The 8,326-nt window shown below is 40.4% G+C and overlaps 1 pseudogene; it reads right to left on the reverse strand.

Moving 5' to 3' along the window:
- Positions 1-4,193, reverse strand: part of LOC137652345 (zinc finger protein 83 pseudogene) — a 106,089-nt pseudogene extending 101,896 nt beyond the window's left edge.
- Between the last annotated feature and the right edge of the window lie 4,133 nt (positions 4,194-8,326).

Here is an 8,326-nt window from a genome sequence, read left to right on the forward strand (position 1 = left end):
TCCGCAGTTGAGCTAGTAGCTGGCGAACCATGTTCCTTCAGAAGTGTTGGAGAACGTTGGCGTGCCAGCTGTAACACACGTGGGCGATCCGGAGATCGCTGGCGAGCTGATGATCGCTGACGAGCTGACGATCGCTGGCGAGCTGATGATCGCTGACGAGCTGATGATCGCTGACGAGCTGATGATCGCTGACGAGCAGAAGGCTACGCGTGGAAGCCTGTGCAAAGAAGAAGAGTCCTTGACCCCGACCTGAACCGAAGTTCTAGATCGCGAGGGCGAACGTGGGCGCACAGGGCACGTAACAGGAACCGCAGGGAAGATCATCTTGAAAGCGCTGACGAACAGGAGAGCGCTGACGAACAGAAGGGCGCGCAGGGAAACCCTGACACGCAAGGGAAGAACCCCCGTGGGGGCAACCCTTAGCCCCGAAGGGATCGTTGTCCGCCGGGAGACTGATGTCCGTCGGAAGACCGCTGTCCGTCGGGAAGACCGTTGTCCGTCGGGAAGACCGTTGCCCGTCGGAAGACGAGATTAGACTGCTGTCCATCTGCACCAAGACGGAAGATCGAGAAAAAGAAGTTGTAGGCTGCAAACGGAGATTCAAAAAGGCGCCTCAAGCACCCTTATAGGGAGATGAGAGGCCCTTACGACGAGGCGGACGGAGGGCCTTACGGCGAGGGAGGCCAACAGCAACAGCAACAGAAGAAACCTCCGAAGAGGAGTCTCTATGAGTGTACTCTCTCGCGAACGAAAGAGAAACACTTCGTGGAAGAGACTGGTCAGCCAGTGACCTAAAAGGGGCAATCCTCCGAAGAGGAGCTCCTGCAGTTGCCCAGCCCCTTGAGCGAAACTGCAGGTGCGACCGCTCAGCACCAAGAGCATAGTCGCACGAAAAAAAGGCAAGAGAAGAACCCCCCAAAAGAGGAAAAGCTCAAGCCTGGACAGGAAAAAACTTCCCTCGGAAGGAAAGTTATCCGCCCAAGGAGGCAAGCCTCCTGACTGTTCTAAAATGAACTGGAGAGCTGTCCGTCGACACGGGAGTACTACCAGTAGAAGGAGACACGCCCCTGACGACAATACAAGGGGGGAGGCAGCAACAGCCGAATCCCCAGGACTCAACCAGACAGCTCACACCGTTGCTATATTACAGAAACGAACTAGATCGGTAACTGTAAAAAAATAAAAACAAATAATATTAGTACACATTCATTCCCCCGGGAAGGCTCCGAAGAGGAATCCCGAGGAAAAGGAACAAGAATTACACAACAGGCACGTGCCCTCACAACCACTTACACTCGCGGAAGGAGAGCTGTAACCAAAACAGAATTATAACAATTATAATTATGTAACTATGTAATTATGTAATTTAAAAATGAATGAACACTAAAGAAAAAAACGAAAACCCCGAAAGGAATCGTTCTACAAGCTGAAAAATTAACAACTACAATTAGATTCATAAACTAATTGAAACAAAATGTACGGCGTAGCAACCCCACCCACACGGGAAGGAAGCTACAAGGGCGTAGTAAAACATAGTAAAAGGGTGAACGACCTCAAGAGAGAGAGAGAGAGAAAGACCGAAGTCAAACTCGATCGCAACCCATAAAATTAGGCCGTGGTGGCCTAACTGCCGAGGCCTCCACGTAGATATCGTACACTACACACACACATCTGAAAAGGAAACTTACTTATTTCTATACTCAAATATATATACAAACATGAAAACATGTTTACATATATATTGAGTAAAAGAAAAGTAAGCGATTAAGTAAAGACAAAACAGACAATGGCTGCCAAGCGAGGACCAAGACAGAGACGTCTGTCACAGTCCGAGCCAAAAGTGAAAGTGAGTATTCACCTGTGTGTGAGGGGGAGGAGGGGTAGCTAGCTACCACTCCCCTACCCCCCCGCTAACTAGCGCGGGGGTAATACACCCTCGTTAAATTCTAATGGCTCGCCATTTCAGCTACGCTAAAAGTAATAACCCTTTGTAAATAGCGTGGTTTGTATTTCGGTTACGGAACAAACAGAATTATAACAACTATAAATATGCAACTGACTTTGAATGTTCTAAGGAACACAGACCCCCGAAGGGGCGTGTTCCCCGAGCTGAAAAGTTAAAAATACAATTATATTCATAAAAACAATTGAGACAAAACGAAATAGCGACTCGCGTCCGAGAAGCTGTCGTAGCCGTAGTACGGAGTAAGAGGTGAACGACCTCGAGAGAGGGGCCGTACTCCACGAAGGCAACCATGGTGGCCTAGGAGTGAACGGCCGTGACCAAGAAGAGAATCGTGGTAGCCTAGACTAAGCCGGCGTTCACTCTCGTAGACGTTCACAACACACACCGCACAACACTGAAAGCAAAGGAAACTTACTATTTTCTATACAAAAGAATATATATAAACACCAATAATGTTTAAATATATTAAGTATAAGAAAAGGTAAGTTAAAAAGACAAAACAATAATGGCCGTCAAGTGAGGATGGGAGCGGAGACATCCGATCGCCATCCAAGCCAAAAGTAAAGTGAGCCTTTCACCGGTGTGTGTGAGGGGGAGGGGTAGTGAACCCTCGTTAAAATTCTTATGGCTTGTCATTCAGCTACGCCGAAGAAATTACCCCATGTAAATAGCGTGGTTTGTATTTCAGTTACGGGACAAACCTCTATTAAATAGCATGGTTTGTATGTCAGTTACGGAACAAATTACAGTACAGTATATACACATTGGTAGTCTCAAAATCAGTATAAATAACTTACTGAATGTAAGAATATAAATGTCCCAATGGAAATGAATAAATTAGGAGACATACTTGTTCAACAGTCTTTGGAAGCCAAGAGCTGACCTGATGTAAAGAATTCCGTAAAAGGTTACACCTTAAATATGACCTTATAGGGAGGGGGTTGTAATTTATAATAATGTATGGGGACTTTGTAGTTAGTTGGGACGGACTGGGTCAGTAATAAAAAATGTTGGTAAATATTCACTATAGCACAATATTCCTAATGAAGCTTTTCCAATAAAAAAAAAAAAGTTTTTCCTATAGAAAAATGAACGTTTTCTTAAAATATTACACTTATTTTCTCTGCAAATAATAACTTATTTAATAAATACTAATGAATGGGGTTAGCGTGCGCAGCTCAGAATGTAACTCTTGCCAGTACATAGGAGCTTGATGTTTTTCCTTTTTCACTCGTTCATGGTAGAGCAAAAACCATTAGAATTCTAAAAAGTATCCCCATGCTTAGACAGCATTTCAACAACAAATAAACCGAAAACCCATTAGACCATTTAAGAACGGGGATATTTTTAAGCAATCTAATGATTTATGCTTGGCTGTGCGCAAGCTGTGTACTGACAAGCGGCACATACTGAGCTGGACATGCGGAGCCTTTGTATATCAGCGGCCACTTCCTCACTCGTTCATTAAAAATGGACATTAGCTAACCTAAACTTTCCCTCATAACCTAACCTACAAGCCATGTCCTTACCTACTTACCTAACGGGGGGGGCGGGGGGGGGAGGCTTAACAACCACCTGTGACCCCCCTTACACTGACATATTATACGTTAGACATAACAATACATACAGGTGGCCGCTGTCATACATACATCCAGCACACGCTGAAAAACATTGATTACTGTATTATTTCTTAGTTAAGTTTTTATTGGCAGGGAGAATGTGTAATTTATCGAAGAAAATGGAAGATTTTCAACAAGAGCCCCCTGTTTTTAGCAGAAAAGCTTTTCCTGTCCGTAACTATATTACATCCACTTTCCTTATTGAGAAAATCGATTTGACAAGTAATAAGAAAGTTTTCGCCTGTCCCAACAACTACATACAACCCCATAACGACTGTTGTAAGAGGTCGAAGCTTTAATATGATCTTAATTTAAAATAATTTACAACAAAGGGCCTAAATAAGGATAATACACCCAAATCTCATCCATTACCAGCACTCTAATATAAGCTTAAACAATAGAACATACACTCTGAGATAAAGCCAGGACGTCACTCTATTGCAATATAACCTTATTTGGCTACAAATATTACCTAAAATTCCTTTAATTTCACACTTAATTAAATCAACAGCAAATTTCTCAAAACCAAATGACTCGTAGGACACCAAGAAATACAGACTGGGATTCCTGTGTTGTTTACACAGCAAAAATAACTTAAGTTTGCGAGTTTTGCGGCCACTCTACCACATAGATAGGTGCAAAGCTTCTTCTAACCTTATACTCAGTTGTTACTGTAATGGCAAAGATATGATATTTATGCTATAATTGAGATTATTACTTATACCTTAAACAATTTTTTTTTATAAAAAAGAATATTATCTTTTAATTTTTATCTTATTCTACCTTGACATCAGTTGGGATAATGCCTTACTATCGTCAGTTTTGGTAACCTATTGTGGTAGGTTTGGTATTTTGGGCCAAGACATGAAGAATAGCACGAGAGAAATTATAGATGAAATTGAAGAGAGAAAAGAAATGCCAGATGGGTGGGATGAACTAGAAATGTTATCGGTCGGTAAATCTACAGGCAGCAGAATAGATGGTGAATATAGACGAGGACTATTTATTACAAACAGTATTTAAAAGAAAAAAAACTAAGATTAATGAAAATTAAGGATGCAATTAATGACAAGATGGGCAACTTGGGTTGGGATAGAGGTAGATAAACTGCAGATCACCTTATGCACACTTAACGATATTATAAATTATAATCATTACTTAGGAACCTCAACATGCATATGGTTTGGGGAGGCAGTAGTGTTTCGATCAACTGCTTGAAAGACTGTATTAAAGAATTGAGTAAGATGGTAGGGAACGATGATATAAGATGGTCTATAAACTTAATGAGAAGTTAAAGCAATTATTAAGAGTCCTGTCGAATATACAGAAGAAATTAACAAGGAAATGTAAGACAGGGAACAATTTTTGGATCAAAATTATATTCAATTGTTACGGACAAAGTTAATTCTGTAAGTGAGAAGACGATAACATTGATTAGAAAAAAAAAATAGGATAGAAGCCCTGGTTTATGATAACGTTTCTGAGCAACAACAAATACAAAGTAGAAAGAGCTATAAGCAACAGCCAAAATTTGGAAGAACTAAAGAAATTTACTTTTAGCACCAGTCAACAGAAGTCAGCGGTGTTAGTAATAAGACACAACAGAAAAGGTTAAAAAGGTTAATGGAATGGTTGAAAATGGAAGGATAGAAACAGTTAGGTAATATAAATACTTAGGAGAATGGTACTAAGAATAGGGAAACCATGGTCTTAGCATAAGTAATAAGGGAAGCAGAAATAGAATACATGGTGCAAGCAGTTAGGAAGTATGGAGACTGTAACCGAGTAGGAGATTTGGCGCATTGCTTGTGAGAATAAAGATTTATGAAACAGTAGCAGCACCTGTAATATTTGCAAATATTGAGACACGGAGTGTGATAAAAAAACGAAATGAAAGAACTAGAGGAGATATAGTACAAGGTCTTAGGAGGAAGGTTTGAACACGTTGCAACCACACCTTACTGGGGGCTAATAGCAGAAACAAGAATATGGCCCATTGAAATTAGTTATAGTTAAGTTCCTGATTCCTGATTCCTAATTGCTCACACCGCAAAATAAGTTTGCGGGCACTCTATCGCATTATAGATAGGTGCAAAGCTTCCAAGCTTATTCTTATTATTGCAATTAACCTTATGTTACCTGTACCATAAATGAATTAAAAATGAAATTCTCAATCTTTCTGTCTTGAAATCAGATAGGATAACACCTTGCTATCATTAGTTTTGGCAACCTATTGTGCTCAGTTTGAACTTTTTAAATTTTTCTTTCATTTGCATTGCCCTACTTACAAATGCAATCAGATCCCTGCTAGGATTTTGCAACGTACCCATACTTATATCTAGTTTCATTAAGTGTCCTAATTTGGGGCATGAAAATAAATGTTCAGTATTATCTTCTTCCTCTTGGCACAGGTCACACAAATGACCTGCATATTTTCCCCCAGAAATTTGCTTTTACATTGAGCATATTTAATTTTGTCTTCATTACAAGGGATATAAGGTTGTGGGCCATTTCTTTCTATAAATCTTAATCTTTTTATCACTTTCTTTTATTTCTTCAATAATTTCTTCTATTTTTTCCATAATTCTTTTCTTGATTTTTTTTTTCAGTGTCTTTTTCCCCCAACTTCGTATTTCGCCAACTTCCATCCCATATTTACTACAGATTTCTTTTATGCTCTTACTCCAACATTTTCTATAAGGGTTCTTCAACTGATCCTCAATTATCTCTCTTACTAATCTTTTTTATCTGAGTTTATGATGTTATGGAAGAGCATCAATTTTTTATATTCTATTCTGCAAGCTTCTCTTCTGTGTCTGCTACCAGAAGCTTGACCGACTAGTGACAGAATTTGGAAGGGTGTGTGAGAGAAGGAAGTTGAGAGTTAATGTGGGTAAGAGTAAGGTTATGAGATGTACGAGAAGGGAAGGTGGTGCAAGGTTGAATGTCATGTTGAATGGAAAGTTACTTGAGGAGGTGGATCAGTTTAAGTACTTGGGGTCTGTTGTTGCAGCAAATGGTGGAGTGGAAGCAGATGTACGTCAGAGAGTGAATGAAGGTTGCAAAGTGTTGGGGGCAGTTAAGGGAGTAGTAAAAAATAGAGGGTTGGGCATGAATGTAAAGAGAGTTCTATATGAGAAAGTGATTGTACCAACTATGATGTATGGATTGGAGTTGTGGGGAATGAAAGTGATGGAGAGACAGAAATTGAATGTGTTTGAGATGAAGTGTCTAAGGAGTATGGCTGGTGTATCTCGAGTAGATAGGGTTAGGAACGAAGTGGTGAGGGTGAGAACGGGTGTAAGAAATGAGTTAGCGGCTAGAGTGGATATGAATGTGTTGAGGTGGTTTGGCCATGTTGAGAGAATGGAAAATGGCTGTCTGCTAAAGAAGGTGATGAATGCAAGAGTTGATGGGAGAAGTACAAGAGGAAGGCCAAGGTTTGGGTGGATGGATGGTGTGAAGAAAGCTCTGGGTGATAGGAGGATAGATGTGAGAGAGGCAAGAGAGCGTGCTAGAAATAGGAATGAATGGCGAGCGATTGTGACGCAGTTCCGGTAGGCCCTGCTGCTTACTCCGGTGCCTTAGATGACCGCAGAGGTAGCAGCAGTAGGGGATTCAGCATTATGAAGCTTCATCTGTGGTGGATAATGTGGGAGGTTGGGCTGTGGCACCCTAGCAGTACCAGCTGAACTCGGCTGAGTCCCTTGTTAGGCTGGAGGAACGTAGAGAGTAGAGGTCCCCTTTTTTGTTTTGTTTCATTGTTGATGTCGGCTACCCCCCAAAATTGGGGGAAGTGCCTTTGGTATATGTATGTATGTACGTATTCTGCAAGACACCGGCCATATTCCTGGAGATAGTGGAAGACCAAATAGGAGAACCATACGAGGATTGCTGGGAAAAAGTATTATAGAAATATGATGAAAAAAAAATGATAATATTAAAATTGAAGAAGTAAAAAAAGTATAAAAAACTAGAACTCAAAAAAGAAATCAAAATTAAAGTGGCAAATGAAATTAAAAGAAAATGGAAGAAAAGAAAACAGAAATGGCCACAATGAGGTTTGTAAATGGTATTGGCAGAAGAGATTACATAGGAGAACTCAACACCAAGGAAGCAGTAATAACTATGAAAACAAGGTTGAATATGATCGATTTAAAAGAAAATTATAGAAACACACATGAAAAGGAAAGGCTTCGAAGGTTATGTAGTGAGGTAGATGATATAACTGAGCACATGTAATGAATTAAGGAAATATAGAAGCGATGGATTAGAATTAAGGAAGTTGGAAACACCACCTAAAGATGTCCGATATATTAGACAGGCCCTGGAAGTTAGAAGTAAAAGTATGCAAACTGAGCTGTATGTGTAGGAGGTAACTAATGACAAAGATTTTTCTGCAGATTGCAGCGCTTTGCACCTACTACGCTTCTTCTAGTAGTATGCCCACAATCAGTTTTGTGGAGAGCAACGAGGAACCTGTAACAAAGGGAGAGAAAAAAATGTTACAAGAGGATTGCAGAAAGTACAAGGGACAACATGAAACCTTGATTGAGTAAGTAACGGAAAACCAGCATACGAAATGAAATCTAAACTCAATGATTACAGATTTAATGGAATTAAATGAAAGAATGCTAAATGAGAATATGAAGGTAGGTAGTAGGTTGGCCAGGACACCAGCCGCCTGTTGAAATACTACAGCTACAGAGTTATGGGGTCCTTTGACTGGTCAGACAGTACT

This window comes from Palaemon carinicauda, chromosome 13 (genome assembly GCF_036898095.1).
Source record: "Palaemon carinicauda isolate YSFRI2023 chromosome 13, ASM3689809v2, whole genome shotgun sequence".
Classification (NCBI taxonomy): Eukaryota; Metazoa; Arthropoda; class Malacostraca; order Decapoda; family Palaemonidae; genus Palaemon; species Palaemon carinicauda.